Source organism: Vicia villosa, unplaced genomic scaffold, assembly GCF_029867415.1.
Source record: "Vicia villosa cultivar HV-30 ecotype Madison, WI unplaced genomic scaffold, Vvil1.0 ctg.000852F_1_1, whole genome shotgun sequence".
In the NCBI taxonomy this organism is placed as follows: Eukaryota; Viridiplantae; Streptophyta; class Magnoliopsida; order Fabales; family Fabaceae; genus Vicia; species Vicia villosa.
Window position 1 is genome coordinate 150,879 of NW_026705380.1, and position 5,645 is coordinate 156,523.

At 38.1% G+C, this 5,645-nt stretch overlaps 1 non-coding gene across 1 annotated transcript; it reads left to right on the plus strand.

Moving 5' to 3' along the window:
* The first annotated feature begins 908 nt into the window (after positions 1–908).
* Positions 909–1,015, plus strand: LOC131631642 (small nucleolar RNA R71). The gene has a single exon (XR_009292769.1). It is a non-coding gene; the product is annotated as a small nucleolar RNA R71 (small nucleolar RNA).
* Positions 1,016–5,645: the final 4,630 nt, after the last annotated feature.

Here is a 5,645-nt window from a genome sequence, read left to right on the forward strand (position 1 = left end):
GATGTCTTTTGGGTTTCCTTTGGCTCTTGTTGTGACATGGGTACGTTTTGAGTTCGAGGATCAACGGGTCCATCGTAATTCGTTCCACTTCGTAGTGTTATTCATTCGCATGTCCTTTAGGATTAGGTTGTGGTTGAGCAGGAAACGTGCTAGCAGGGGCAGCAGTAGGTGCTTGTTGTTGAGCTACTTGTGAGATTTGAGTTTCTAGCATTTTGTTATGCGTAGCTAAAGCATCTACTTTGTTCGATAGCTGTTTTAGTTGCTCGCTATTGTGAATATTTTGATTCAGGAAGTCTTTGTTGGTTTGTTGTTGGGAAGCTATAAAGTTTTCCATCATGATTTCTAGATTCGACTTCCAAGGAGTGTTTTGAGCAGCTACATGCGCTTTTTGGTAGCCAGGTGGTACAACAGGTGCTTGTCCAGGTGCGTACAACGCATTGTTGTTTTTATAGGAAAAGTTCGGATGGTTCTTCCATCCAGGGTTGTACGTGTTAGAATAAGGGTTTCCTTGAGCATAATTTACTTGATCAGATGGGGCTCCAGTCAAGAGTTGACATTCGGCAACTACATGTCCAGTCAATCCACAGATCTCGCAGTTAGGTGTTACAGCAGCACCGGTGGCTGAAGGAGTGATGGTTAAGTTCTCGATCTTTTGAGTTAAAGCGTCTACTTTCGCGTTAACGCGGTCTATACCACTTATTTCGTACATTCCTCCTTTGGTTTGGGCTTTCTCTAGAGCGGCTCGTTCTCCACCCCATTGGTAATGGTTTTGTGCCATATTTTCTATGAGGTTATACGCTTCATCATGTTGCTTGTCCATTAACGCTCCGCCAGCAGCGGCATCTATAGTCATTTTAGTGTTATATAAGAGACCACCATAGAAAGTATGGATGATCAGCCATGGTTCGAGTCCATGATGAGGGCATAGTCTAAGCATGTCCTTATAATGTTCCCAAGCTTCGAAGAGTGATTCGTTATCTTTCTGGGTAAATCCGTTGATTTGACCTCTGAGCATAGCAGTTTTGCTAGGCGGGAAATATCTCGCTAAGAATACTCTCTTCAATTCGTCCCATGTGGTTATGGAATTTGAAGGCAGGGATTGAAGCCACGCTCTAGCTCTATCTCTCAAGGAGAAAGGAAAGAGACGTAATCGAATAGCTTCGGAACTAACGTTGTTAGCTTTGACAGTGTCGACATATTGCACGAACACAGATAAATGGAGATTAGGGTCGTCTAAAGGGCTTCCAAAGAATTGATTCTGTTGAACAGCTTAGACCAGTGAAGGTTTCAGTTCGAAATTGTTCGCTTCAATCGCAGGTGGTGCGATACTTGAGTGCGGTTCAGCGCACGAAGGAGCGGCATATTCTCTAAGAGGACGAAGAGCAGCCATCTCTAACTTTGGGGTGAATTGATTAACTTGATCAGTAAAAGTCAATTCCTGATTAATCGGAATTGGGTCTACTTCGGGAAGATTGCGAGCTCGACGTTTGACGTTAATGAAACGTTCAATCTCGTTAATTCGTTGTATTAAATCTCCTCCTTGTGAACGAGTATTTGGCATACAATCGTTCATAAAGAAAGGGAAGAATTGTCCTAGTCTCTACGGTGTAACAGTGAGTTACGATATCGACTTAAATAGTCCCCGGCAACGGCGCCAATAACTTGATCGCGACTTTACGTGTCTATAAATCTGATAACTGCAAGTGCACAGTCGTGTCGTGTAGTTTTAAAAGATATCGAATCTACAGGGACTATGAATCGATCTACCGTTATCTAAGGTTACTATGTAAAGCTAGGGCTACTAAAATTTTGATTGTTCCTAAGGGAGAGTGATTGTGAGAAAATAAAGAATATAATAAAAGACAGGTATCAGTATGTATTTCGTTTAACTTAAGGTAATCCGAAGGTCTATTGGCTTTTGCATAATTAACTTAAAAGTCTTTACTAATTCAATTGATTAAAAATCCTCGTCTCAAACTTTCGCCCTGTTGATTCAGATTACTATCCTAATCCTAACGTACGCTTTCGCCATCCCATTAGATTTTAGAAGAGCTTTTTGGAAACAACGTAATTAATAAAATGCCTATTTTATGAAGTCGTTATCTATTTAAATCTCCTAATCTCAAACTTTTGCTCTGTTGACTCGGAGCAAGCTAATATCCCTAACGTACGCTTTCGCCATCCCGCTCGGGTGTAAAAACAATTTTTGAAAATAAATAAGTCCCAATTAGTTTTAATACGCTTTCGCCATCCTTAAAACTAATGTCCTATGTCTACTATCTGGTTAACGATCTCAAACTTTCGCTCTATTGATTTTAACCTTTGACCGTCTTAAACCCTCAAACTTTCGCTCTATTGGTTTTAAGACTCACTAATTAAATTAGACATATGAACCAAAAATAAGTGATATTTAATAAAACATAATTAAGCCAATTTATTTCGGATCCCACAGTTAACTTACTTTACATACCGACACCTTAGTAATTTAGCCAGACATATTAATACGGGTAAACATGCATAAATAGATTCGGTTTATAGTAATAGGCATGTTAATATGCATACAATATATCATGCAAATAAATATATAAATAAGGCGGTAAATATTAAACCTGAATTAAATAAATGGCAAATAAATATTCAAGTATCGAACCTCCACCACAGCTTGGCTGGATCGTTCTTCGGAATTTAAATGGGCAGAAAATAAAACAAGGAAATAAAATCGATAAATCTAACGTAAGGCTAGATTTATAAAAAGTTCACAACAATTTCCGGTGTAGAAATCGTTGTGAGAAAATAAGTGTTTGAATGAAAAGCAGAATGAAAATACGGTTCGCGGTACAATTTCGGCAGCACTTCGTTAGCAGGAAATCGGACCCTTTGGAAGTGAGATAGCAGGTCCTATTTATAGGAGGTGTTTTGCTGTGACGTTGCATGAAAAGAGGAGGCTCTTGCAGACTGGGTGAGGAGACGTGCGTCTCCGATTCTTCAGGGAGACTGGGTACATGACTTGAGACGTGCGTCTCAAGTGGAGAAAATCCAGGAACATGGAGACGTGCGTCTCCCTTTGCTGATGTGGCATAGAGAACGTGGAGACGTGGGTCTCCACTTGCTGGGAAGGTTTGGGCCACGCGCCTTTGGTTCCATAGTGGGCTGAACTGTCTCTTTTGGGCCTTTTGGGTCCTAGTTGCACCCTTCTTTCACTTCAGCACTCCTTTTTCATCTTTTAGGCACAAATATTGGTCATTTAAGCTCCATTTTCTTTCCTTTTCGCAAATAGTCGTAATTAGAGTGTAAAACCTGAAACAAAGCAAAAACTCGCGTAATATCATAATAAATCGATATAATAAACGGAAAATGCTATAAATATCTATGGATTTCAAGCTAAATATACGATATAAAATCGTGTTATCAAGGCTTCAGATAGTAGATGTTTAAGCATGCTTAGAAGGACCAAATTATTGAGTCACCATAACCTAAGTGTTTAGAGTCTTCGAAACTTGTTCAAACAAAACTGAAATTCTTGCACTTACATTATAGATGTCAAGATTGATGTCTCATCACCAACATAATGTCAAGACAAATGTTATAACATCATTTGTTGACAAAAAACACTTTCTAAAATAGGAGACTGTGTAGAAGGTAAATTGTAGAAAAATAAACAACACAGCCAGCTATTAACCGAGTTTGGTGCAATGTCATCTACTCTAGGGGCTACCAAGCTAGGAAGGAGATCCATTATGATAATATTATTTCAAAGCCTAAAAAATCTTAATTTACAAATTCTCGACTAATCACTATCTTGTGCAACTTCTATCTAGAACTCTCTAGATATGAGATCCCCCTCTCACTTCCTACCAATCACAAACCAGTGACAAAAACCAAAACTAAAGATTACACTTCCGATAAACAATACTTAACTTTTCTTAAAAGCTTCAACTAAGAAAAATACTCAACTCTTTTCTTAAAAGCTCGTGATTGAGAATAATGAACAATACTCAACTCTTTGCTTAAAAGCTCATGAGTGAGAATAATCAGTCTATCTCAATGTATCAAAAGACACATGAGTGACATACACAAAAAACAGAAAGAACTTGAAGTACTCTCAAAACCCTAAACCCTTATTTTTCACCCACGGTTTCTTTGTTGTGAATTCTTGCTATTTTAGGTTTAGCAAGTCCTTATTTATAGACTCTTGCACTATAGGATTTGACTCTTCAATCAAATCCAATCATCTCCTTTTAAATCATCTGCAAGATGTTCATACAAAAATAGGAACAAATCTTCAATATTTGCTAAAAAGTCTCAAAGATCCTTTTTATGAAACCCAATCAAATCTGCAGTGTTCCTAAAATATCATTGATTGGTTGCGCCTGTATGAGTACTAGAATCTTCCAGAATCTTATATTTTTCAATCAAATCTTCAAGGATTTAAACCAGTTGTACCATCATGATATTCTGGTATAACATATCACAGGAGCTGTCTGAACATATGTCTTAAACACATGACAGTAGACCTTGTCATGACAGTTGGTCAAGATATCACATAATCTTGCTAAACATTAGATAAGAACCATGTTTTAGCAAAATTTATGCCAATTATAAAACCATTGATCTAACAATAACCTTGTCTTCATAGTCTTTAGCACCTGGCATTTTGAGACTTTAGAACCTAAGTCATCAAAGTCTTCAGAATTTGTTCATTCAGAACCTTGCCTTCAGAACTTCAGCACTTGGTTTTCTAATCTGTAAAGCCTAAGTCTTCAGGTTCTCCAGAACTTGTTCATCCATAACCTTGTCTTCAAAACTTCAGCATTTGTTCTTTAGAAGTGTTTTCATTTGAATCATTAGAACTTGTTCTTCCATAAACTTGTTTTCAGAAACTTCAGAACTTGGACAATAGAATCTCAGAGCTAGAGGAGGCCCCAAAATCTCTTTCATGAAAGTCTATTTCATAAGATCTATCACCAACGTTCATCAGAATCATTTTTATAGAATCATTCTAGAACTTGACGGAATCTATAAACACACTGGTTTCTTCTAGAGTCAGAGTATAGTGAGTTTTGAGCATGATGACGTCACATGCCTTTTCTTCTGAGTCAGAACCTGTTAGCAAAAGCTATACACTAGACATAAATCGTTATAGCACTAAATTGTTCTATGGGATATCATGTAATGTTATCATCAAAACATAAGGCCAGATACAGAACCAAATCTTGTTCTTACAAGAAGGATTGACGGGGCTGATGAGGTAGGCTTCAGATTTGGGTGTTTTTTTTTCAGGCTTCTTTATTAAGAATCATTGTGTGATTAACCTTCTTCAATTAGAGGACGATACTTTGATTGTTGGGGAAGGGAGTTGAAAGAATTTGTGGGCTATTAAGGCCATCCTTCAATTAGTTGGCTGTTTGGTGTTGCCGTTTAAGCTTATGGGAGGCTTTTCCATATTTGTTTTGTTTATCCAAGGCTAAATAGGCGACCGTAGATCAAATGGGAAGCTTCTCGAGTGGAGTGAGGCATTGGAGCAGCGGCGGGGTTGATCCTATTGCGGATATTTCTCTACTTCCCAGGATTATACAGCTGCAAAAAAATTAACAGTCACGACCCCTGTTTTAGTAGCTCCATATTCGGTAGTTTGGAGGCTTGAT